General features: G+C 36.5%; 1 protein-coding gene across 6 annotated transcripts in view; it reads left to right on the top strand.

Annotated features, from left to right (window-relative positions):
• Positions 1–27411, top strand: part of myt1lb (myelin transcription factor 1-like, b) — a 135913-nt gene that overhangs the window by 23980 nt on the left and 84522 nt on the right. For all 6 annotated transcript variants that reach the window (XM_017302503.2, XM_017302504.2, XM_008399628.3 and 3 more), the window contains exon 2: positions 16977–17090. The gene's annotated coding sequence lies outside the window, so the exon portion shown is untranslated. The remainder of the gene's footprint in view (positions 1–16976; positions 17091–27411) is intronic.

Here is a 27411-nt window from a genome sequence, read left to right as displayed (position 1 = left end):
GACCGGCCAGTTGAAAATGCTTTGATGCTCCCAGGAAACATCTCTAAAGCCTGTGGAGGTTTTTTCAGGACACAGAGGAAATGTTAGATTATTATGGTGGTTTTGACTTACCCTGTGTTTGGACAGTTGAAATACCGGATAAGTATGTCGATATGTGATTTGAGGTGCTGAGGAGGTTTTTTTTTTTTCTTGTTTCTTTTTTTTTTTCCTCTGGCTTTCACTTGGCTAGAGTTACACGAGGTTAATGTTACAGGCGTGCGTGGGAGTGTGAATGTGTTTGTGCTCGTGTGTGTTTTGCTTCAGGGTGCAAAGCTGCTCCAAATGTCCATCTGCCGAGTTCACAACCCACCTGAGCCCACTCACATATGCACAAGTGCATCCCCCGCCCCTTACACACACATACACACACACACACACACACACACACACACACACACACACACACACACACACACACACACACACACACACACACACACACACACACACACACGCAGACAGACACAACTGCTCTCGAATTCCCACAGGCACATGCAGAAACTACCCCAGCACCTCAAACGCTCGGCGCATACCTGTACAGGCCGTGCTTTCCCTCTTTCCCTCTTTCAGCTTCATTCCTAGCTTCATTTGCATAAAAAACATCCCACCTTTTTTCAAGCTGTCACCTTGATGTCGCTGCAACACGCAGTGTGATATCAACATAACAAGTTTCCCAACAAGAATCCAGAAATGCACAGATACATATTTCAGAACAGGTGTTGGAGAAGTATGAGGGAAACAAAAGGATGCTGCAGAAGATGCCGAACACACACAAACCTCCACGTCCACAGACACACACACGCAGGCACACGCACGCATACACAGATGATTGTTTTTCAGCTTGTATTTCAGTGTAGGCATGTGAGCCTGGTACAGCGACTGCCAACTAAATAATTATTGAAATGAGCGGGCAACTTGCTGTCGCTGGCAAAACTCTGGCAGAATCTCAGAGTCCAAAATTGTTGCCACGTTTATAAAGATTCGATGTATTTGTTTCAGGGACGGAGCAAAGGTTTATATTCTTGGAATAAAGAGAAACAAGGTGTACCAGCTGGAATGTCTAGATAAGTGCTGCTTTATGGGGGTTGTCCCCAATTTATCACAGACCGAACACAGAGAGCGCCAGCGTCAAGCTCTTACTGGAAAAGGACACACACATTTTATTTATTTATTTTTTCTGTTGCTATAGGAATCTTACATTTTAGAGGAAGGATTTGTTAATTTTGGTGATACTTATTTACTCTATGATTCTGTAATTAATCAGTTGTTTCATGAAGCATGTGGACGTACTCCACTGCTGCTGCAGTACCTCAAGAATGGAGTCCATCTTCTTTTCAATGCAGAACATGGCCTTCATTTATTTATGTACTAGCATAAGTGTGCTTCAAGTTCAACTAATATGGCTTTCACAGAATCTAAAATCTTTTTTTTTTGCCCTGGCAGTGGAATTGTTAGCATAGTTTTTAATTAAAAAAGCAAAGCTGTAGCGCCCCTTCAAAATTCTGTTTTTACCTGTTGAATATTTTCTGCTGCTCAGGGCATTTATTCATTTTTTTTTTACCCAAACCATCTAACTCCCACAACTAGCACCATACAGATGCTGTATGTTACCTGTATGCTACACCATGCAGCATACAGGTAATAGAGTCAAATAAACCCTCCCATTCCGGTGGGCTGTTCCAACATCAAATGGGCTAGAACACTTGGTCAAAGATTTTCCCCGCACCTTTGCTGGCCTTTTGGCTTGTCTTGCTTTTAATAGCAGGAGTAGCAGAAATTCTGCAGAGGAAATAAAACGAAATATAAAGTAAACGTAGAAGTAAACTAACTTAAATAATTTGCAGTTAATTACAAAAAAACCCCCAAAAAACTTATTTAGTATTGTATTTGCATTTAAATAATATGCGGTTGTTGATTTATTATTTTGTTTCTTCATTTATTTTTGTCGTGTGAAAGACAAAAGTAAATATTAAATAGTCCATTTTATACATTTGATTTTATTAAAGTTTATTTCCCCATTATTTTTTTACCACTTCTCATTCTCCCTGGCTGAGGTGTCCTAACTGAGACCCTCTATAGCAATTTGCAATTGGTACAAATTTCTCCTTTCAGCACAAAAGAATGGGACATATTTGATTAAGGACAGGATTTTCACCAACAAATGTACATTTTCTTTAAATTGAAATCTTACGTACAACACAAATTCTTGTATTAGTAATGCTTTGTTTGGCTTTCATTCTAATTTCATAATAAAAAGGACCACAAACATCTAGCGCGTTTTACTCAAAAGTGGAGTCTGGAACACCCACTCATTAAATTTGTCTATATACAACAAGAGGTTTAAAGTTGTATGTCTAATTTAAATTTAGTCAATAGTTAACTTAGTTTGGATTATATATTTAATATCACACCCGTTACTTCTATCTGAAGGCACTTCTATTTTTAGACACACACACACACACACGCACACACACACAAAAAACAAAACAAAAGGAAAAACGCATCAAGTGAACTGACTAAAAATATAGAGAATCACAGGAATGGTGATGCAATCAGGGGTGTACTGCAGATATCAGCAACCTTTCTATCTTTGTCAACATTCTCTGCAAGTTTCCAGCCTGGAGCTTGCAGACAGGGCTTCAGGCAGTCAAGAGGGCACATTATTCCTGCATGTGTGTATGCGCCTGCATGCTCCTCGGTTCTCCCTCGGCTTTTCTGAATTACCGTGTGATTCATTCAAGTCTAAACAAATTCTGTCTTATGTTGTCCGGCACTTTTTGACTCCCACACTGGAAATATAGACCTTATTTGAGGGCGGAAAAGTGAGGGGACATTTTTTCCATTAGGCTGCTATTTTTGGTGCCACAGGATACCCATTGACTGCGTGGACGTTTGTCAGTGACGGATGTGTTTGTGTGAGAAACATTGGTGGGGTGCCTTCCCACAGGAAGACGCACATGCATGTTTGAAATGGATGGAGCGGGAGGAAGGGGAGATATTTGGTGTTTTTCTACCTTGCCTGCAGGACAGTAAGAGGGAGAGCAAAAATGTGTGAACAGTGGCAATGCTCTCTTTCTCTCTTTCTCTCTCTCGCTGCCTGGCTCACTCCCCTGCGGTGATTCAGTGTGTGCATGCCCATTAGCTTGCCTGAATATGTGCGTCTGTGTTTGCCTCACTGCCATGCTTCGGTGAGATACAGCGTGCCATGCTGGGGTTACCTCATTGTGCGTATGCGTGCGTGTGCGTGTGTGTGTCTGCCTGCTGTCATCCTGGGGTAAAGCCCCAGGACATATAGGGTCATGTGACAGACAGCCCTATCTATCTGCAGCCTGCATCATTGGTATTCTGGGTACACACTTGCAGTCAAGCAGGGGTTGGGGGTGGGTTGGCAAGAGGGAGACAGGGTAGAAGTATGCGTGTGTGTGTGTGTCTGCGCGCGTGTGTGTGTGTGTGGGGAGGGGGGTGTTAGGAAGACAGAGACAGAATGAGAGAACGTAGAGAAAATAACAATGGAGCTCATCAGTTAATTGAGAATAGGGAGCAATCAGATGAAAACAGCGACTCTCGCAATCAGTCATCAAATCAAGACAGGTGTTGGACTGTATAGGGAAACCGCATTATTCTGGATATTTTTCACCCATTTGAAGCAAAAATCTGTATCAAGAGGGGAATGTTAAAATTCTAATAGAAGAAAGCAAACTCTTCATGTAGGGACAGTAAGTGGCGTTTAAATGCCACCTGCAACTCATTTGAGCACAAATTTAAGAAAACTCCCTTCGTGATTGATGTGACAAGATGTTGTTGCACAGAATTTTAACTCCCCAGTATTCTTCATCAAAAAGTTAAATCTGTATCACTTAGTGTAGTACTATCTATTTGTTGTATGTTGGTAACTTTGTGTGTTGAAGTAAGGCAAAGTTTTTATCGGCGTCAAATGTGAAGGTGAATCCTTGTCTGTGACAAGGACTGGTACCAAGTGACAGACAAGATATGAATCATTTTCATTCAGTGTGAACAACTAGCTAGCTGTTAGCCGCTAACCATGCTAAAACTTCATAGATTTTTATCTGGGCTAAACAAACGTTCAATAGTCTGGACTGCATTTCTAGTATAAAATTCATAATACTTCTACTGTCAAAGCTGTTAGGCACAAACAATACTGAAAATTATTTCAGTGTTAAATAATTGATCTGGACTGCATTTGATCTCGACTCAAATATCCTCCAATATATAGTTTTCTAAATTGTAACCATTAATTGATCTATGAAAAGAAAAATAAATGACAGTTATGGTGCAAAACCAAAATGTTAATTCCATAGTAAATATCAACTTTTCATGTGACCTTTGAAGTTTGAATATAAAAACATAGTTTTTCTGATCACTGGTCATAAAGAAGCATTTTTTGGTCGGAATTTGAAAAAAGTGATCCATCACATTTTAGCCCATCATGAAGAGAAGATGATCTCTGTTGTTTAAGGTGCCAGTAAAATCAAATTTTACAGTTTCTCTTGACTTCTATACAAAATATTTGGCCACGGGCTAGTACCCTTCAAAGCTGTCTACCCAACATCAACGTATGTACACGCCTAAGCAGCAAATGCAATATCTAAGAACATCTTTACTCTGAGGGGTGGAAATGGAGCAATTGGTTTTGGAAAAGAAGAAGATTGTAAAGCTTCCCCCTTTTTTGGTGGAAGATACCGTAGAACACAGATCGTTTATGGGGTACAGTTTTGTCTGGAATAAAAAGACAACTCCTACATTATTGTTAGTATACCATCATTGCTAAATAGTACTAGAAGTAAGAATGCCTATTCCGTCTGTCTCTTTGAAAGTACGTGAACAGCTCCAATGATTTGACTAGAAACAAATAACGTCTGAATCCGGAGTCAGACCTCAGGCAAAACTGGGAACTGGTATTGATCAGGAGGCTGATTGGTGATTATTGGCATGTTTATTATGACTTACCTGGTTCAACAGTCCACAACCCTGTGTTCAAGTAGCCTGAAAATACAGATGTCTTTGGTAGTCTGTTCTATTGTTTGCCACACAAGAGCTTTTTTGTCTTTTTCTTTCTTGTCCAAAAATGCAGTTGAGCAATTTTTTTTAAGTATTGATTACCATTTCTATTTCCAGTTTGCCATAGACACATTTGCGGCATTGTTTTCACCCACGAGAATTTGCATTGTTTTCCAGGCAGAACAAAATGACATGCAAGTGCTCTATTCTGTAAGCCTGCTTGCAGATGCACACTAATTGGTATCAGATTGACACATAAGTAGACTCAATCTACTTATAATAACATGGGGAATACCACAATGACTAATACCATGCTGGAAGAACACTAAAGACAGTACAACCAAGAGCTGCAAACAAAGCATCAGTTTCTTACATTGCCCAGGGTTAAACTCCAATCTGATGTGATAAAAGACTGCTAACCTTCAAAGACGCTTTGCCATCCATTTTCCTGCGTAGATCTACTTCCAAGGATTGATCCCTCCGTCTGTCTCCTGAGGAGGGATCATATACTACTCTGTAAATAAGGATTCAGCCTGCACTGACAAACAGCATTGTGCAGGGGTATCAGGACTAGGATCTAATATCGTTTCTCAGCAATACATTCAGATTTGCTTATTCTGAAAAGTCTGAGTAAAAGTGAAGCAATAGATGCTGTCTAGAAATGTAATTCTGCTTGAATTTTAGGACTGGATTATACATTTTTTGAGGTTTACATCATTGTCTGTTTAACTTGACTTAACTAAGAAATTGTGAATTTCACTGAAGTATCTTAACAAATATCATCTTGGTGCTTTTCAAAGAGGTTTGTTAGCATTTTATCAAGTCTGAACCAGAGCTCATGGATGCTGGCTGATTAAAAATAAAAAAAAGAAAAGAAACAGTGATGCTTCATATCGATCGACCATCCAAGGGTTGATTTTATATATATATATATATATATATATATATATATATATATATATATATAAACACCAACTGCAAATCTTGATTACATGTTATGAAAATCTCTAAATGGGCCACCAATCTTTTTCACTTTCACAAGTGCAATGTTGCTTTTATTGAGCTTTTGTACAAATTTTATGTTACTTTCTGTCAACACATTCAAATCAGTCGACTTGCGTTTAAGTTTATCTTTCACTTTATTTTTTGGAAAAGCATGATTCTGTCAAGTAAATGCTACATGACAACAAAAGGAACCAAATCTGCTGATGTGAAGTTTATTGTCTTTTGCATAATGTTACCTTACAGTCCACATGACTGTTTTGGAGTGGCAAAAAGTACTCTGCCTCCTTGATTCAATTATAATTTTAGTAATTTGTATTTGATTTATAATCACTGTATTTATTTTTGCAAAGATACACTGATCAGGCTTTCTCTGGCAGATGAGAAACTGACCTGATGATTTTCCTTTTGACATCTTCTGACTTTTTTCTTTCCTAAATAGAATACCATGTGACAAAAGAAAAAGTTGGTTCTTTGATACACTTCTTTGTAATACATGGATGCTCTTGGTTGATGAAATGATGGAGATAAAGTGTTGGGAGTTCTTAGTTTCATTGTCTAATATCTGAATGATTTCTTGGTACATTTCTACTGATTTATTATTTTTAGTTGCTACTTGGTAGGTAACTTTACAAAATAAGAGTTTCCAACAAGCCTTTTAAAACATAGAAAGAGTAATAGTTTATTTATACTTTTGGGTGTCTGTGTCAAAAGGAAAAAACAAAAAACAAAAACCCAGAACAGTCTTTCCAGGTTTTAGCAGCATATCTAACTGGGCTTAGGGAGCAGAAATGCTTGTAGCAATTAGAACGGGCCATCCGTTCTAATTGAGCCCAAAAGACAATTGCTGTAATAGATTTGAGTTCATTAAATTACAATGCAAGATAGATCGGATGTAGTCGAAGGGATGTCTAAATCTTATCAGCTTGAGGTCTGGTTGAGGATATTTTTTGAGCATTGTTCGGGTTTCCTTTGCCGTTTGGAGATGCGGGAGTCACTGTGCATCCTTTCTTCTCAGTAATACATAGCCAACACAGCATTACCTGAGCGAGCAGGTCCTTGTCCTTTTCCTAGATGATTCTAGAGACACGATCAGAAGCTCAACTAAGCTTACTAAAGCTAGGGAGCAAAAGTGATAGACTACTGTTGTCTTCAGATGAAAGTCATTTTTTTCTATTCTATTTGAAAAATCAAGGTACCAGAGCCTGAAGTGAAAACAAAGAGGCACAGAATCCATATTGCTTCAGGTGCAGACTGACGTTTCCATAGTCAGAGTTGCTTTTGTGGAGCCATGTTATCTGCTGGTATTGGTCAACTATGCGACTTGGTACCTGCCAACAATAACAAAAATCCCAGTACCATTAAAGAGTATGGATCCAGAATGCTCGATTGTTCATCAATCAAACCCGAACTCCACAGAGAATCTATGGAGTATTGTCAAGAGAAAAATGAGAGATACCGGAGCCGAGGTTGCAGCTAAAGGCTGCTATTAAATCAACCTGGGCTTCAGAAACACATCAGCACAGCTGTAGACTAATCCCCTCAATGCCACACTGCATTGATGCAAGAAATGCACAAAGAGACCCAACTGCAGATACAGTATCGGATATGGAGACACTTTTCTGAAGACTCACATTTCTATATACAATTGTAATTCACAGATGCACACATGCTGTTCTTCACTTTGGAACGTCATTAACATGATGACGAATGATCGCTACTCATGTTGCACACTGAACTATATAATGCATCCAATGTAACAAACATCGTGCTTTTTTTCCTATAGGCAGAGGCGGCACTGGGCTCTTTGTTTTCCTGTCTCGGTTGTGTCACTCCTCGACCTTGGTGTTCTATAGCTGCTGGGGATGAGAGATGGTGTTAACACTTCTAAAGGCGTAAATCACCCCTCTCTACCACTCTGTCCCTTCCTCCCCCTCCACCCTTCCCCTGCACTCTCTCCGCAATGTTGTTCTCTTCACTTGCTATCAGTGCTAAGAGGTGATTGGAGTCTTCCCGCTCTGATAATGGGCCACATGTACACAAGCCTCTCTTTTTCTCCCAGACATGCACCTTTTTACAGCCGCAGAGCTGAGAGAGAAAGCAAGAGGAGACTCATCAAGTAATTAAGGCCCTGGCTCTCCCTTGGAAATTAAAGGAATGGCCCTTTGCTCTGTTCTGTCTCTCTCCTCTGTCTCTCTCCTCATCTTCCTGCTGGGCTGATTGCTGTCTGGCTTCTTTTCTCACCTGAGTATTTCGCTCTCTCTCCGAGGCAGCCGAGGCATAGTGCATTGTGCTGGTGATTACCCCACTGTGGGTAATTGCGGCGGCTGTTTGCCCGATGTTATTTCCCCCACTCTCTGCATTCGCAGAGCAGACGCCTCCCTCGAGAAAGAAGAGTGGGAGTGCAGTTTCATTTTTTTTTTTTTTTGCTTTGTGTGTGTGCGCGCGTTTGTGTCTTATCGGGAGGGCAGAGCTAATAACGAGTGTGCTGCATGTGCTCCTGGGTGCATTTTATATATTTCTTTATAGACTCCCACAGACTGCTGGCTTGCATGTGTATCTGTTTCTGTTTGCAAGCATGGCAAAGCTCGGTGGGTCAAGCTCGCGGTCAGTTCCATCTCTCATGTCCTTGAGAAGAAAAGTGTGTCAGACACTACTTTTGCCTTGGATAGCCTTTCCTCCTTAATAGGAGCAGCAGACGTCAAAAAGAGCCGGCCCGCTTCACTACACCATAGCTTCTTTAACCCTTAAAACAGAGATCCTTCGATATCCCAGCTGTGTCTGAAGGTATTTCCTGAAATAGGGTTAATCTGAAGAGCAATTAATTCATGTATTTTAAGCATTCCAGCAATAGATTACAGTCCAGATAATTTATTTTATGTGTTGATTTATTATAGGGGACTTTAAGTGGTCGACTCTTTACAGATGAGCGGTTTTTATCTCCATCCATGGCTTCAGTAAGATCAGCTAAAGTACATTTGAAGATGAAAGGATAAGTGATAATATTCAGGACATAAACATAGGTATTACAATTCTTTTTTTTTTTTTTTTACTTTAATTTTATAACTTATAAACAGATAATTTTATTCACAATTTCAGAAAACAAAAAGATCAGTTAATCAATTATATCGAGTATGTGACATCCAGAAGCTTGCTTTCACAGAGCAAACTTCTCTTTTAATGCGACTCTGGTATCACCTATTTTGTAGGAGCTCTACCTCACATGTCCGAGATGTGATGAATGGGTTCCAGGACCCAAATGCAGGTCTGGAACAGGTGGTGCAGACAGGTGACAAACTAAAAATACTTTATTACATCAGGAAATCCACCAAGGGCGCCTGCAAAGACGGGCATTCCAGAAACGTACACCAAGAAGTCACGGCACAGGGTTGTAACACAAAAATGAAGATGCAGACCAGAAGTGAGAAAGAAGCAACAGACAGAAGGGAGAATCTGAGAACAAACATTAAAATAATAGTGTATTTTCTGCAGACATAACAGCTCAGTGTTGACTGGGTGTGATGATCTGCAAAAAGGAGCAAGGGGCTGGATTACTCTTCAAGAGTGATATATTCAGTTTCATTATTGCAAATCTGATCTCAAAACCTGACCTGCAACTCTCCACTGATCAATGCTTTTAAAAAATGAAAAAACAAGACATTTTTTGTGAGCTGACATCTGGAGCTCTATCTTTTATTTTTTTTACTTTATGTCGTGTAAAATAAGCAATCACACACATTCACTTATACAAGCTGACATGAATGACTTGAATATAATTTTCCATTACACAAATCTGTTAAGATGATAAAAATTATTTGGAAATTAATTGTATTTATTAGCATTATGTATTTGGAAGTTTTTGTTTTAAGTTTTATTCATTCAGATATCATCTGCACAGTGAAAATGGATCAAGATTAAACTATTTGGTCATCTACACAAACCTTGCACACTAACAGGGATAACCAATCTAATGGAGGGCTTACAGTTTCCTCAAAAATGTACTCACAAGGATATATAGCTGACAGATCATGTGCCTAACTTAGCACTCTTCAGTAGTTCATCATGCATTGTGCTTGTACTGCTGCAGCTCACAACAAAATCTTTGACATTCCCGAATTCCCTCCATTAAATCTTATCCCACTTGAAGAACTCCCTCAGTTTAAATCTCATTTAAAAATACAGCCAACCTTTACAGAATGTAAAAGAAAAATAAGCTAGACGGATTCATGAAAATTCTTATCACCAAAAGTGTTGATTCTGACAATTTATTTTCTATAGTCTAATATAAAATTATCGATAAAAAAGAGAAGTAAAGATATGATTAAAGCCCAGATCCCTAATGTAATAATATGCAAGAATAAAAACGGCAACAAAAAAAAAAAATGCATTAATAAATAAAAAAAATGTTGATCACAAAAGTCAGGCAAATAAAATGAGCTATCGTGTCTTTTTTAAAGTTGTACTTTTTACTAACAAGAGTTCATAGAGAAAAATGGTTTTCCCTCTGCTTTGCACTTACTTCTTCTTACTCTATGGTTTCAATCTACAAGTCATTTTTAAGAGGAAAAAGCCTCCTGTAATATTAAATTTGTCTTGAATTAGGGTCATGGGATTTCCTCAACTGGTTTCTGCCGCATTACAGTTTTGACAGTGTGGTCAACGTAATGCTTCGCTGGGATTTGGAGGGTTTTGGTGGTTTAGTTTAGAGATATAGTGGATCAGCCTCCTTTTTTTTTCTTTTCTTTTTTTTTTTTTTTTACAGTGAGAAACCTCTGAATAAATAAACTCGGAGCAGTCTGGGCACAGGGAGCTCCCTTCTGAGCTGCCTCACTCCTAAAATAACAACAACAAACACATTCTAATGTGAATATGAATCAAGGCAGTGGCTCTGCTCTCTCTGTGCCTGAACAAAGAGAAACTAATCCCGCTCCATAACGAGGTATAAAAAGGGTTATGGATCTAAAGAGTCAGCTGATATTCTTGTCAAGATGATCTCATATTCTGCAAAAAAAAATAAAAAATTGCAAATAATGCACACCGGCGTGCATTCATTTCTGATCTGTTATCTAAGTTGTGCGCATTAAGCACATTTGTGGTTGCTCCTGAAATCAATTGTTAAAGCATTGAACTGCTTCACAGCTGCATGTTTCCGGCAATCATTGTGCACGAAACGGCAGCTGCATCAAAATTAAACAAAAACAGGCGCTATAATTGTACAGTGCTCAGATATAAGCAATTAAAACCAAGCACAGAAAGGATGAGGCATGTTTCCACAGCTGCACTGTGAAAACATGTCAATATTCTTGTTGTCTATCTACGTATTGATGCCTGTTCCAGAAAAGTAATACAGGTTACTGTCATTTACGTCGGTGTTGATGTTAGTAAATCTTCTTTGTCCTGCTTTTAAAAGGAGATGGATCGTAGACAAAGACTGACTTTGAGGTGGGGGAACGTAAGCATAGAAGACAAAGCGAGGGTTTTCTGCATTTGTCTTGTTTGATTATTTTTCACATTTTATGCATTTTAGAAGAGCACTGGCATCTGTTGGCCCCCTCACATTTAAAGCTGATTATTCAGCTGCTGATCTTATAGCCTTCACCATTGGCGAATATTGCCCTGAAAATCCTCTGTATTAATTTCTACTGGAGAAGTCCCTCTGAGAAACTGGATCTCTTTATCCAGAAGTCCTGGACAAGTTGAACATGCAAATTTGATGTACAAAACTAGATTAATGTTGGAATTGTGCTACTTTCTTCTTAGATTAAAACTAAGAAGAACAAAAAAAATAAACAGAAATCTTAATACAATACAAAATAAAACAAAAGGCCAAAGATTCTGGAAAAATATTTTAGAAGTAGCAGAAAAGCAGAAACATGGTTCACAACCAATAAAAATCTCAGTAAAACAATTGTTTTCAATACAGCTGTCTGAGGACAGTCGACACTCGGTAATTTGCCTGAGAAATTAAAACGTTAAAGCTAGGAATTACCGGTACTTCGGTAATACAAGTTTAGAAAGTTTTATGATTGGGTGTTTAAACACACATCTAACTCATTCTCTTTCACCCTACAAGACCTGGAAAATTCTAAAATCTTTTTTATATATAAGCTGAGCTTCGAGTGCCGTCTCAGCATTGATGCAGCTCTAAACAAGGGGAGTGAAAATAACGGTTATCTGGAAGTGCTATATTTCCTTCTCTTTTGCTTAGTACTCCCTGAACATGTCATCTCTATGCTAAATCATGGTAACAATAAACTTTTGTTGGATTTCTTTGACAAACAAAAGGAGTCAAATTAAAATCTGAAACATGTGACATGTATTCGTATTGACCCCACCCAGAGCATGGTGCTGCCAAGACTATGTTTTACTGAGAGGATGCAGAGTAAACAAGGAGATATTTACCATGTCCTCTTCTGAGCAGAACAACAGCACAAAGCAAAGCCATCGTTGCTCAGCTCTGGTAGCTCTGCTTCCTGAGCCATGGACTGCAGCTCCTGCAGAATTACCAGAAGCCCCTTGACCGCGTCTCTTATGCTCCGCTTGTTGGTTTATGTGTCTTACTTTTTCCATTTTCAGAAGATGACTTGAACAGTTCTGTGTTGGATGTTCGAAGTGGCTGTGTTCTTTGGTCTCCATGATGATTTTTCTCTACTCATGTTCTCCAACAAACGTTTCAGATCTTCACAAAGCAGTTTACATTTGTTTAGAGATTAAAAACACTCACTTGTGGATGAGATGGGAGTCTTGTTTAGTAAGGTCAAGTTACGTTTTTGCATAGCACACTTACCGCATTTTCAAGTTTTCTGTATCTCCGTCACGAAACCCAGAAAATCAGATGAGAAGCTAAGATTGGTTGTTGCTGCTAACACTAAGAGCAAGACAAATGTTTCAGACGTTTTTTCCTGCAGCCACTTTTGTAATTAAATTACGTTTGAGGAGATGCTCTGAAGTAAAAACATAACATTTTGCATTGTGGTGTCAAAACTTCCAGTCCCTTTTATTCCTAGTTTTGGGCCCTTCTCACCACGTACTTGATGTGAAATGTGACATATTTAATCTCTGTCCCCTCCTCTGAGCTGAATTTGGTGACCTCATGGGGATGTAAATAATTTATGTACATGGATAAAGAGCAGAGGATAGATGAAGGGATCTCTGATATGCAGTAGAGAGCCTTCCATCACCTCCCTCTGAAATCCATCAAACGCACGTTGCCGTTGCTCGGTCCGTCCCCAGTCCGAGGGTACATTTCGGGCTCGAGAAATCACAGCTGCTTCTTCATCTCGGCTGCGTGAACAAGCGTCTGAGAAGAACACAGACTGGAGAGCAGCAGAAAGAGAGATTTCATCTTCTTGAATGTAGGTCAGGCAGCCCCAGTCAGTCTCAAAGCCTGAGAGAAGAAGCTGGCTGTGTGCGCACACACATCGCATGAATAAAGCATGTTTCTCTCTTGTAATAAGTGCCTATATGTGAGCACTTCCTTATCTTTGCCATATGTCTTTCAGTATATAAGATTTGCATTTCTTGTGTGTGTGCGTGTGTGTGTGTGTGGGTGTGTGTGTGTGCGTGCGTGTGTGTGTGGGTGTGTGTGTGTGTGTGCGTGTGTGTGTGTGCTAATCATGCCACACTGCGTTGTTGTACATTTCTATACACTGGGTTTCATTGTGATGTGTCTTGAGTCTTGCTTTGATAGATAAAGAAGCTCAGTAAAGGCCAGACATGATCTGTTTTCTCAAAGGAAAAGACTATGAGAAAATCACACTTTAAACACACACACCTGGGATTCTGGGTCTGAGGAGAGTTCCTGCGGTCCTTTCTAACAAATGTGAAGAATATCCGTGTCTTTGTGTGTATGTGTGTGTTCCCATTACAGCTGAAGGCCAATTCTTCCTGTCTGTCGCTGTCCTTGGTGCTTAAACCTGCAGACTAGAAAGAAGCTGAACAGCCCCGTACGCTGTAAGCACCACCGGTATTTACAGGGGCACACATTGCGTTGATGCTTTTCTACGCTGTCTGGTTTAATCTAATTTTTCCTTTTATTTCTGTCTTTCTATCACTCTTTCTTGCTTTCCTCCTCTTCTCTCACCTCCCTCATCTATTTTTTATTTTTATTTTTTCTGGTCCACACACACAAAAGAGGAATGTAGGCTGTGTCCTGTTGAAGCGTCAGAGAGCTGTGATTTGTCATCAGCCTCCACATGAAGACCTTCATCAGAGGACAGATCCATCACTTACACTCTGATTATAAAGACAGAGAGGCCAGCGATGTGTGCGCTCCGTGTGTGTTGTATTTTATGAGCTGGAAGCAGTGCTGCACGTCAGCTGGGTTCATATTATCTGTGAACTTTGAACTGACGGAGGCTGTTTTTTTTTACTAATGAATGTGGACTGAGTGTGATTCACCTTGGTGGGGCTGCTGTAAGCAGAAGAGAGTTGCCCGTACTTCGGTTGGACAACTGCAGGAGCTCTTTGTCTGCTGTTTGTGTGCCGTGTGTTTAGGCTGTAGGATATGCTTTTTGTTAGTTATAAATGTAATATTTGCTGCATACCAGATCTGTTCCCACCATGACTGTTAAGCCTTGTTAGAAGTCACATTTCTTCTTGGTTCGTTGACTCAGCCCAAACAGTTGTGTAAGGATTTTCATCTTCCCTAAGATTTATGGAAATAACACCCTTCGGGATGGGTGCTTTAAATTTAGATTTTCCGTCCACATTTTTCTTGATTTCTGATCATTTGGAAATTTATCCTCTGATTGCAGGACTTATCCATCTTTTACAGACACCAGCTGAAGCCACATGTGAACCTTCATCTGAATAACTGCAAAGCAGCAAACAACCGAACAAGTATTTATGTTTGAACATGTCCAAGCTGTGAACGGACATATCTCCACGTGTGCGATTATTGTGACAGATTAAAAGAAGAAGAAGAAATTTAGCAATACAGCTTACCAGTTATTTAAAAAATGCATCTCATTATATATAAAAATAAATAATTTCCGTGCAGCTACTGTAATTAAATTGTACATATTTGATCATTGACATTGAAGTTATTGTTTTAATGCTTTAAGAATTGTTTCCACTAAATATCTACAAACTATACCGATAAAGTACGTTTGTGGAAATACTATTGATTAGTGCTTGGAGGTTAGCACAACAAACATTTTAGTTTGCACCAATGAACCTTCTACCAACAACTGTCCCATTCCTATGAATGAGGTTTTTTTTTTTGATTATGCTTAAAACAGTAAGTGAAGAGAATAAACAAAACTTTAATGATAAATGGGTTTTACTGGGATGTTTTTCAGCCAGTTTTTGACTGAAATGGCATCATAAAAGCTTTAGAATTTGACCATTTTATGATAAAGTGTATGTGAGCAAGAGAGAAGCAAATCAGTGTAGGAAGTTGGCAGAGAAGAGCTTAATGAATAATATGCTAATCATCACATGACATTCCCAACTTTTGAAATATTTTTTATAAGACTTTATCTTATGAAATATTAATGCACCTGAACTATGAGAGTGTAAACTAAGTTGTGAATTTTAAATAGTAAACGATAAACAAGAATAAATCCATTTTTAATCTTTGTGAACTGAACTTTGAACTAGTTCTTTTAAAGTTTGACAGGACTGGGATTTGTTTTTGCCAGAAGTTATCTAAGCTCCAATAGATTTTGTCAAATACGGTTTAGGAACTAGGTGTGTTTTACCACTAGAGACACTCTTTTTATCTGAAGTTATACATATTTTATATTCACAAGGTAGCACATACCAGTAACCAAATCCACTTTGCGTTTGTTTTATTGCATTCTTTTTTTTTCTTTTTTTCTTCATCAAAATGCTTTTGGGGCGCTCCAGAGGCTGTAATCAAATACAAACCAGCCTTTGATGCATTTTTCATGAAACAAAAGACAGCAGGGCTGCAGTAGTAAATGAAAATATAGCACGAGTGTCCCATTGTTTCCCATTAGGGCTTCCTGTTAATAGCCATTTTGAAAGTTGTTTGCGCTGTCCCCTTACAAGCCCGCTCTCTCTGTTTCCACGCTTATTATGTACACTACAAAGGGAGAGGAAAGCAGAGGTGTGTGGCATGATGAAGAGTAGAGGAGGAACCCCTGCCGGTTGAAAGTAACGTCCGTGTGTGTACGTAAGCACAGCCTTTTACATAACGCCTGACTTGAGCTCAGCCGGAGCTTGCGTTTGTCCTGAGGGACCGGCTTTTGTTTTGATTTAAGCTGCTTTGAGATAGGTGGGGAATGACTGTGTGAATGTGTGTGTGTGCGTTACCGTCCGTCTGGCGGTCTCCCTGTGGGGGCCCTCCTTCTTCTTTGTGATTCTCCCTGTTCACCATCAACACCTCATCTGTTCCCTGCTGTACATCTTCTCAATTAGCAGCAGTGGAAAAGAAAGAAAAAAAAAAGCAGAAAGAAAGAAAGGGAGATAGTGCTCCAGCATGCTCAGTACTAATACCTTCATCTCTTCCATCTTTATCTCTTTTGGAGCTTTAGGTTATTTTATCTTTACAGCAATCGACCCCCACCTCTTTTTTTTTCTGCTTCCTATTTGCTCCTTCAGCTCAGCCAAGGATGGAGAGCTGAGGAGAGAAATCATGGAGGCAGGCACGGATCATTAGCTATATTTGTCCCCACTTCCTGCTGCAGATGATAGATCTAGCTAATTACCCCATGTTGCCAAGCCTATCGCACACGACACGCGACCGTCGTTATGGCGGAAATCAGTGTTCGCTCTGCCGCGTGCCGCATAGCTGACGCTATATGACTATTCATGAGCCTGGAGTCAAAGGAGTAGAGGAAATTTCAAATTCTGTCATGGCTGTGCCTGAATGTGATTGTTCTGGAAATGATTTTAATGATGCATGCTCTCCCTCTTCTTCCTCCTGCCCCCTCTCCCTCCACGTGTAGAAAATGAGTTTGGAGGAGACGTGGTGAGCCGTTCATCTATAGCTGAACGTCAGAGCATCACGGTGGCAGAAGGAGTCGGGACCAAAGAGCTGTCTGGAGTCCAAAACATTTCAGGTAGATCTTTCTGTCTGCACGCGTGATCCGCTTCAGCTTCCACAGTTCACACACAATCACATTTCTCAGGTTGATTCAACGATCGAACTCTGCTGTTTGTATTGTTCTCAAAGAAATTCAGATGAATCTAAAACATATCAGTACAACAGCCTTGCCTTCAATAGTAATTGTAAAAGTAATTTTGGAAATTATGGGGGAAAAAAGCTGAGAAAAATGTAAGATAAGACACTTGGTTCTAGGTACTTTGTGTGCTGTTTGTTTACCAAAACCCAACTTTTTCATGATCAGTCATCCTGATTTTACTTTTACTTTCTTTTAGTTTGTTTCTTGTGACGAGGAGGAATAGATTTCCAGCTCTGTAAATGGCTTACAGCAGCAGGTGCCATTATTGAGAGCACTGGGTCAGAGATTCTAGATACACCCTTTCCTCTCACTCAAAGTTTGACAGTTAGTTTCAGGGGGGGAGGGGGTGGGGGGAGGGGTGGGGGAGGGGGGGCTAGAACCTTTCGTCAAAATTTTGACAGTTAGTTTCAAGGTGGGTGGTCTTGCGGGGAGGGTAGGGAGGGGCGAGAACCTTTCGTCAAAATTTTGACAGGTAGTGTTTTAGAGAGAAAACAGGTGTTTTGAGGACATTGGGTGTTATGGACAGCAGCAGATGTAAAGGGTGTCGTTGGTTTCTTTCTAAATTAACGCCGACCTATGAACAACTGTGGATAAGCAACTATAATAAATATCCTTAAATCTTCTTCTATATCGGAAATAATTGAACGCGTTGTTTTATTTCCTCCAGAATTGGATGCGGCTTGGATCGTCTGTAACGGACTAATATTTATCTTTCACTTTTCCCCAATGTTTAAAGTTTTTTACAGTGCACAACCACACTCCAAGAGTTGCTCCAACATGGTAAATTGTTTTGTTAGCTTTAAAATTAAATTATCTACAGCTTTTGTCTCTGACTTATACGCAGTTTGTTTTTTTTGGCCCAATGATTTCTTTCCCTCCATCCGTTATCTTACATGCTTCAATGTGTTCACCAACAAAATATAGTACACCCGTAGTTGTTAAGGTACCAATACTAAGAACTTATAAATTATCAACGTGAACCATCAGTCTGTATTAAAATATTTAACAAACTAAATGGTCATTCAGGTTTTATATAGTTTTTTTTCTCTTCATTCATTGCATGTTGCAGAAATTCAAATATATGATGGCTATCGACCAACAATTCAATCAGTGAATCTTTGCTTTTTTTTTTTTTTTTTTTTTTTTTTTTTTTTTTTATCAAGCAGCCCCTCTCACGGAGACTTACATCTTCTGACATCTGGCCCGGTTTATAATAACATTAGCCAAGTTAGCTGTTGGTACACTTACCTAAAGAATAAATCATGCTCGCTACACAACCAGGCTCCAAAAGCTGGTCACAACATGGTAAATCGTTTTGTTACCTTTAAAATTATCTACAACTTTTTTTTTTTTTTTGGTTCTAATGATGCTATCTGTTCAATAATGTTCACTAACAGACAGCACACCTCTTGTTTTTGATAAGCTTATAAATGATCAATGTGAAGTATCAGTATGCATTCAAGAAGATCACATCAGTCAGATTTCGTAAAATATTATGATACTCAAAGGAATCAAAATTATAGTTCGCAAAATTATATTTTCAGGGAGCTTCGACTGTATGAAAGGAATGATTGAAATATACTATGAAAATATTCTATTTGCAGAATCCTGATAATAAAACTTCAAATGTGAACTGAATAATTAGATTGCAATTAGACACAAAAGAATCAACTGTTAATTAGTAATCATACTATGGAAATGACTAGCAAGATCTGAACAAACAAGAAACTTGACTACCTCAAGAGATTTCACTCGTAACGAACCGTCTGACTTTCTTTAGCCGACTAAATTTAATCTTACCAAATTTTTGCCAATGAGTAAACAGGTACTGAGTTTGAAGCGTGGATCAGATGCCTCCAGCCGTCTGCTAAAGCTAGACTCCGGCCTTCCTCACTGTAAAATAAAACATTCTGCTTAATAAAAGAGTTCAAGTGAACATCACTTAATTCTCATCAACTTGTTGTTTGTACTCATCTTAAACAAGCGGCAGGAACTTTTGGATTTAAAAAATAAAAAAAAAAGATGCTTTACAAGTTTATCTATTTAAGTTGAGTCTGCAACAACTAGAATAAAATAAAAAGTAAACTATTTGAAAGTAACGAGGATTTTGGGTGGTAAATGATGAGTTTGAGAATATTGTTTGTCAAAATCACACAATGTAACTACACTGATCTCCCTCAGAAGATGAAAAGACATGGTGACTGAGTTTTAGACACTAGTAGACAGCTCATGCAGCTTTTTACTAAATGGCAGCCCTAAAAGTATATATCTTTAAACTATGAATAAATACGCAGAATTTCATAATTATTTGATCCAGTGGTTATAGAAGTTTGATAATAATGCAATTTGGGGATTGTTATTTCTTAATGTCAGTGTTTCTGCTACTGGAGTGAGACAGTAAGAAGACAAGGAATAGGGTTAAACGAGGATTTAGAAATACAAAGATGATAGTTGTATTTACTGGGAGAAAGACTATGGCTAGTTATCAGGACAGAATGAGACCCGTAAAACTGTGGGGTTCATTCAGTTATCTGCAGTCACCTGCTCCAACAATTTATTACCCTTTAGGAACCATGTCTGGACACAAGGAGCAGGAACATCACAACATCCTTATATCAGATATTTTTCATCCTTCTATTAGTGATTTAAAACTATTTCTAATTTTTGATGCCATACGACAGAAAGCAAAGTTGTGCATGAATGTAAAAGTCAATTATTTTCTTCACCGACAGAAAAGTGTAATGTGTTTATTATGAGTAGGATTAACTGAGCTGAAGGAAAACAAAGGAGAAAATAAATATTCATTGATACAGAAGCGAATCAGCAAATATGAACTTATGAAACTATTGAAACCTTCAAGAATCTTATGTTGTGTACAATATTTAAGAAAATAATACTGAAACCGCACTGATGAATTTCTTTATTTGACTGTTATCTCTAAAATATGTTACTTTTTAGGCTGAACACCAGACACATCTCACCTCTTTCCCACAGTTTTTCACTTAGTCCACGACTGCAGTGGATTTTATAGTCAATTTTAAAAGCCAGCAGAAAGTCTGAAGCGATGGAGGACATTTACGTCAACATGGAGCCTGTTAGACAAACTGCATCTAATCATACAGGTAAGAATAAAGTTTCAAATAAATCTAGTATGTATTTAATTACATTTTGCTAAGGTTCAGGTTTTTGTTAAGGTTCGAGCAGCTCCAAAGAGAGGCTCTGCCTCTGTGTGGTTTTGGGAATCCTGAATGTTTTACTTTTGGCCGAACTCATCGCCATCAGTGTACGCAGTGAGTCTTGTTCTAGTCATCTTAAAGATGAGTACATTTTATGTTACTGTAATAAAAAATGTCATCGGCTCTTCTGAAATCAAACTGATCAAATAGCAACGGTTTGGAAAGCGTAAAGCTTGATGACTCAAAGTGTTGCAAAGAGGTGAATCATTACACTGTTACATGTGTTTGATTCATTTTCAACAACGGATGCATTTGCAGCCATTGAGGTTGGCGAACACCCTTATGTCACACAAATTTTGACGGGTAGTGGTCTAGAGAAAACAGGTGTTTGAGGACATTAGGTGTTATGGACAGCAGCAGATGTAAAGGTGGGAAGGGGGGAGTTTTACTGGTATAAATAGGGTTTCAGAATATGGTGCTCTACTCCTGGCTGTGGTCTGGTTCTACTTGCGTCATCATGTTCGAATAGTTAGCTCATTTTATACTTATTTAGAAGTTAGGTCATTTCATACTTAGTTCGTAGATAGGTCATTTTAAATTTACTTAGTAGTTAGAAATTTTTATACTTGTTCATGTTTAGTAGTTAGGTCTTTTTATACTTGTTCATGTTTACTGGTTAGTTCATTTTAAACTTAGTTAGTAGTTAGGTCTTTTTTATACTTGTTCATGTTAACTGGTTAGTTCATTTTAAACTTAGTTAGTAGTTAGGTCTTTTTATACTTGTTCATGTTTACTGGTTAGTTCATTTTAAACTTAGTTAGTAGTTAGGTCTTTCTATACTTGTTGATGTTTAGTAGTTGATTTTAAACTTAGTTAGTAGTTAGGTATTTTTATACTTGCTCATGTTTACTAGTTAGTTAATTTTATACTTGTTCATGTTTACTAGTTAGTTCATTTTATACTTGTTCATGTTTAGTAGTTGATTTTAAACTTAGTAGTTAGGTCATTTTATACACGTTCATGTTTTGTAGTTATGCCATTTTATGCTTGTTCATATTTACTAGTTAGTTCATTTTATACTTTTTAATGTTTCGTAGTTAGGTCATTTTATACTTGTTCATGTTTAGTAGTTAGTTCATTTTATACTTGTTCATGTTTTGTAGTTATGCCATTTTATTCTTGTTCATGTTTAGTAGTTAGGTCAATTTATACTTGTTCATGTTTAGTAGTTAGTTAATTTTAGACTTTTTTAGTAGGTATGTCATTTTATACTTGTTCATGTTTAGTAGTTATGTCATTTTATACTTGTTCATGTTTGGTAGATATGTCATATTAAACTTTTTTAGTAGGTATATCATTTTATACTTGTTCTTGTTTAGTAGTTAGGTCATTTTATACTTGTTCATGTTTAGTAGTTAGGTCATTTTATACTTGTTCATGTTTAGTAGTTATGCCATTTAATACTTGTTCATGTTTAGTAGTTAGGTCATATTAAACTTTTTTAGTAGGTATGTCATTTTATACTTGTTCATGTTTTGTAGATATGTCATTTTACACTAGTTCATGTTTAGTAGTTATGCCATTTATACTTGTTCATGTTTTGTAGTTATGTCATTTTATACTTGTTCATGTTTAGTAGTTAGGTCATATTAAACTTTTTTAGTAGGTATGTCATTTTATACTTGCTAGTGTTTAGTAGTTATGTCATTTTATACTTGTTCATGTTTAGTAGTTAGTTAATTTTAGACTTTTTTAGTAGGTATGTCATTTTACCCTAGTTCATGTTTAGTAGTTATGCCATTTATACTTGTTCATGTTTAGCAGTTAGGTCATATTAAACTTTTTTAGTAGGTATGTCATTTTATACTCGTTCGTGTTTTGTAGTTATGCCATTTATACTTGTTCATATTTTGTAGATATGTCATTTTACACTAGTTCATGTTTAGTAGTCATGTCATTTTATACTTGTTCATGTTTTGTAGATATGTCATTTTACACTAGTTCATGTTTAGTAGTTATGCCATTTATACTTGTTCATGTTTTGTAGTTATGTCATTTTATACTTGTTCATGTTTTGTAGTTATGTCATTTTACACTAGTTCACGTTTTGTAGCTATGCCATTTATACTTGTTCATGTTTAGTAGTCATGTCATTTTATACTTGTTCATGTTTAGTAGTCATGTCATTTTATACTTGTTCATGTTTTGTAGATATGTCATTTTACACTAGTTCACGTTTTGTAGTTATGCCATTTATACTTGTTCATGTTTAGTAGATATGTCATTTTACACTAGTTCACATTTTGTAGTTATGCCATTTATACTTGTTCATGTTTTGTAGATATGTCATTTTATACTTGTTCATGTTTTGTAGATATGTCATTTTACACTAGTTCATGTTTAGTAGTTATGCCATTTATACTTGTTCATGTTTTGTAGTTATGTCATTTTACACTAGTTCATGTTTTGTAGTTAGTTAATTTTAGACTTTTTTAGTAGGTATGTCATTTTATACTTGTTCATGTTTAGTAGTTAGGTCATTTTATACTTGTTCATGTTTAGCAGTTAGGTCATATTAAACTTTTTTAGTAGGTATGTCATTTTATACTTGTTCGTGTTTTGTAGTTATGCCATTTATACTTGTTCATATTTTGTAGATATGTCATTTTACACTAGTTCATGTTTAGTAGTCATGTCATTTTATACTTGTTCATGTTTTGTAGATATGTCATTTTACACTAGTTCGTGTTTAGTAGTTATGCCATTTATACTTGTTCATGTTTTGTAGTTATGTCATTTTATACTTGTTCATGTTTTGTAGATATGTCATTTTACACTTGTTCATGTTTAGTAGTTATTACATTTTATACTTGTTCATGTTTAGTAGTTATGCCATTTATACTTGTTCATGTTTAGCAGTTAGGTCATATTAAACTTTTTTAGTAGGTATGTCATTTTATACTTGTTCGTTTTTTGTAGTTATGCCATTTATATTTTGTCATATTTTGTAGATATGTCATTTTACACTAGTTCATGTTTAGTAGTCATTTCATTTTATACTTGTTCATGTTTTGTAGATATGTCATTTTACACTAGTTCATGTTTAGTAGTTATGCCATTTATACTTGTTCATGTTTTGTAGTTATGTCATTTTATACTTGTTCATGTTTAGTAGTTAGTTCACTTTAAACTTATTAGTTATGTTATACTTGTTAGTGTTTAGTAGTTAGTTAATTTTAAAGTTAGTTAGTAGTTAGGTGTTTTTATACTTGTTCATGTTTAGTAGTTACTTGATTTTAAACATAGTTAGTAGTTATGTCATTTTGTACTTGTTCGTCTTTAGTAGATTGTTCACTTGTCTGACTCACTCTGTACCTTAAAGCACCACCCACTTTAGCTGATTTTTTATTTTTTCACATTTTAATTTTTCTGAGCCAGATTCAGGAGCAAGAATGTTTTCACAAGCTTTTTTTCTCATGACTTTATGCTGATTCTTATGCTTGTTTTTAGACTTTATGTACTGAGAATTATGTTGAACAGGATATTATGACTAGTGTCTTAGAAAATTGCTTCGTAAGTCAAACTTAACATCACGGTTTCTGACAACAGCTTCTTATTATCGCAAGGGGTGACCTATACCTGCTCAGACACCAGGCTATGGTATGTCCATACCAACGGTCCAGTCCGTTGGACAAATTGTAACCTTTCTTAATACAATTCAGTTGATTTATATAACACTAATTTACAATAGGTAATCTCGAGACAATTTACAAAAAAGTCATTTCCATTGTACTTAACAGTACAGCAATTTAAATGTATTAAGTCAGTAAAAAAAAAAAGTTATCTGAGTTAAAAATGCAGATTGCATCATGTCATTGACTTGTTATTGACTTGTTTATATGCTTCCCCCTGTTCAGATTACTTTTACCCTGTAATGTCTGATTTGATCTATATTTTCAGGGGAACCCTGTGGAACCAACATGTACATTTGCTGCCTTCTTTTTTTTTTGTTTCTTTATTACTGGACATAATTGGAGTTCCATAAAGTCTCGTAGTAAAAGTCACATTAAGACACAATCAGAACCCCTCGTGCTGAACCAATCCTCAACACAACCATCCTCCAACTTTTGTTTAACATGTCAGAGTTTTAACAAGAAAGAAAAACACAGAGTACAACCGGTAAAATTGTTGCTTTATAAGTCACAACAAGTGTACATTTTATCTTTAGGTTTCATGTCAGTGATTCTTGAGAATAGGGACAAAATGGGTTTTAATTTTCCCTTTTTTTTCATTTCTCAACCTTAAGTATGCAAAAATGACAAACGATGTTTTGGTAATGTAAAGATGCCAAGGTGCAGGCTCCCAGTTGCAACATAAATAAAAAAAAATTAAAAAAATACATTTTTCATTTTACTCACTAGTTTGTCACCGCCTACAGTTCTGTGTCAACTCCGACAGACGCACTTTTTGTAGTTTTTTTTTTTGTTTTAAATAATTAATTATTTTATATTTATTTTTGTCAGATGGTGATGACAACGTTCTAGATCAGGTCGATTAAAAATGTATTTTTTTTATTTTTTTTTTTTATGTTGCAACTGGGAGCCTGCACCTTGGCATCTTTACATTACCAAAACATCATTTGTCATTTTTGCATACTTAAGGTTGAGAAATGAAAAAAAAGGGAAAATTAAAACCCATTTTGTCCCTATTCTCAAGAATCACTGACATGAAACCTAAAGATAAAATGTACACTTGTTGTGATTTATAAAGCAACAATTTTACCGGTTGTACTCTGTGTTTTTCTTTCTTGTTAAAACTCTGACATGTTAAACAAAAGTTGGAGGATGGTTGTGTTGAGGATTGGTTCAGCACGAGGGGTTCTGATTGTGTCTTAATGTGACTTTTACTACGAGACTTTATGGAACTCCAATTGTGTCCAGTAATAAAGAAACAAAAAAAAAAGAAGGCAGCAAATGTACATGTTGGTTCCACAGGGTTCACCTGAAAATATAGATCAAATCAGACATTACAGGGTAAAAGTAATCTGAACAGGGGGAAGCATATAAACAAGTCAATAACAAGTCAATGACATGATGCAATCTACATTTTTAACTCAGATAACTTTTTTTTTTTTTTACTGACTTAATACATTTAAATTGCTATACTGTTAAGTACAATGGAAATGACTTTTTTGTAAATTGTCTCGAGATTACCTATTGTAAATTAGTGTTATATAAATCAACTGAATTATATTAAGAAAGGTTACAATTTGTCCAACGGTCTGGACCGTTGGTATGGACATACCATAGCCTGGTGTCTGAGCAGATATAGGTCACCCCTTGCGATAATAAGAAGCTGTTGTCAGAAACCGTGATGTTAAGTTTGACTTACGAAGCAATTTTCTAAGACACTAGTCATAATATCCTGTTCAACATAATTCTCAGTACATAAAGTCTAAAAACAAGCATAAGAATCAGCATAAAGTCATGAGAAAAAAAGCTTGTGAAAACATTCTTGCTCCTGAATCTGGCTCAGAAAAATTAAAATGTGAAAAAATAAAAAATCAGCTAAAGTGGGTGGTGCTTTAAGGTACAGAGTGAGTCAGACAAGTGAACAATCTACTAAAGACGAACAAGTACAAAATGACATAACTACTAACTATGTTTAAAATCAAGTAACTACTAAACATGAACAAGTATAAAAACACCTAACTACTAACTAACTTTAAAATTAACTAACTACTAAACACTAACAAGTATAACATAACTAATAAGTTTAAAGTGAACTAACTACTAAACATGAACAAGTATAAAATGACATATCTACAAAACATGAACAAGTATAAATGGCATAACTACTAAACATGAACTAGTGTAAAATGACATATCTACAAAACATGAACAAGTATAAAATGACATGACTACTAAACATGAACTAGTGTAAAATGACATATCTACAAAATATGAACAAGTATAAATGGCATAACTACAAAACACGAACAAGTATAAAATGACATACCTACTAAAAAAGTTTAATATGACCTAACTGCTAAACATGAACAAGTATAAATGGCATAACTACTAAACATGAACAAGTATAAATTGACCTAACTACTAAACATGAACTAGTGTAAAATGACATATCTACAAAACATGAACAAGTATAAAATGACATAACTACAAAACATGAACTAGTATAAATGGCATAACTACTAAACATAAACTAGTGTAAAATGACATATCTACAAAACATGAACAAGTATAAAATGACATGACTACTAAACATGAACTAGTGTAAAATGACATATCTACAAAATATGAACAAGTATAAATGGCATAACTACAAAACACGAACAAGTATAAAATGACATACCTACTAAAAAAGTTTAATATGACCTAACTGCTAAACATGAACAAGTATAAAATGACCTAACTACTAAACATGAACAAGTATAAAATGACATACCTACTAAAAAAGTCTAAAATTAACTAACTACAAAACATGAACTAGTGTAAAATGACATAACTACAAAACATGAACAAGTATAAATGGCATAACTACTAAACATGAACTAGTGTAAAATGACATATCTACAAAACATGAACAAGTATAAAATGACATATCTACAAAACATGAACAAGTATAAATGGCATAACTACAAAATGTGAACTAGTGTAAAATGACATATCTACTAAACATGAACAAGTATAAATGGCATAACTACAAAACGTGAACTAGTGTAAAATGACATATCTACAAAACATGAACAAGTATAAAATGACATGACTACTAAACATGAACAAGTATAAAATGACATGACTACTAAACATGAACAAGTATAAATGGCATAGCTACAAAACGTGAACTAGTGTAAAATGACATATCTACAAAACATGAACAAGTATAAAATGACATAACTACAAAACATGAACAAGTATAAATGGCATAACTACTAAACATGAACTAGTGTAAAATGACATATCTACAAAACATGAACAAGTATAAAATGACATGACTACTAA

The sequence above is a fragment of the Poecilia reticulata genome, chromosome 22 (genome assembly GCF_904066995.2).
Source record: "Poecilia reticulata chromosome 22, P_reticulata-male-v2, whole genome shotgun sequence".
In the NCBI taxonomy this organism is placed as follows: domain Eukaryota; kingdom Metazoa; phylum Chordata; class Actinopteri; order Cyprinodontiformes; family Poeciliidae; genus Poecilia; species Poecilia reticulata.
The sequence above is the reverse complement of the archived record's forward strand: the minus strand, read 5'-3'. Positions and strand labels throughout refer to the sequence as shown.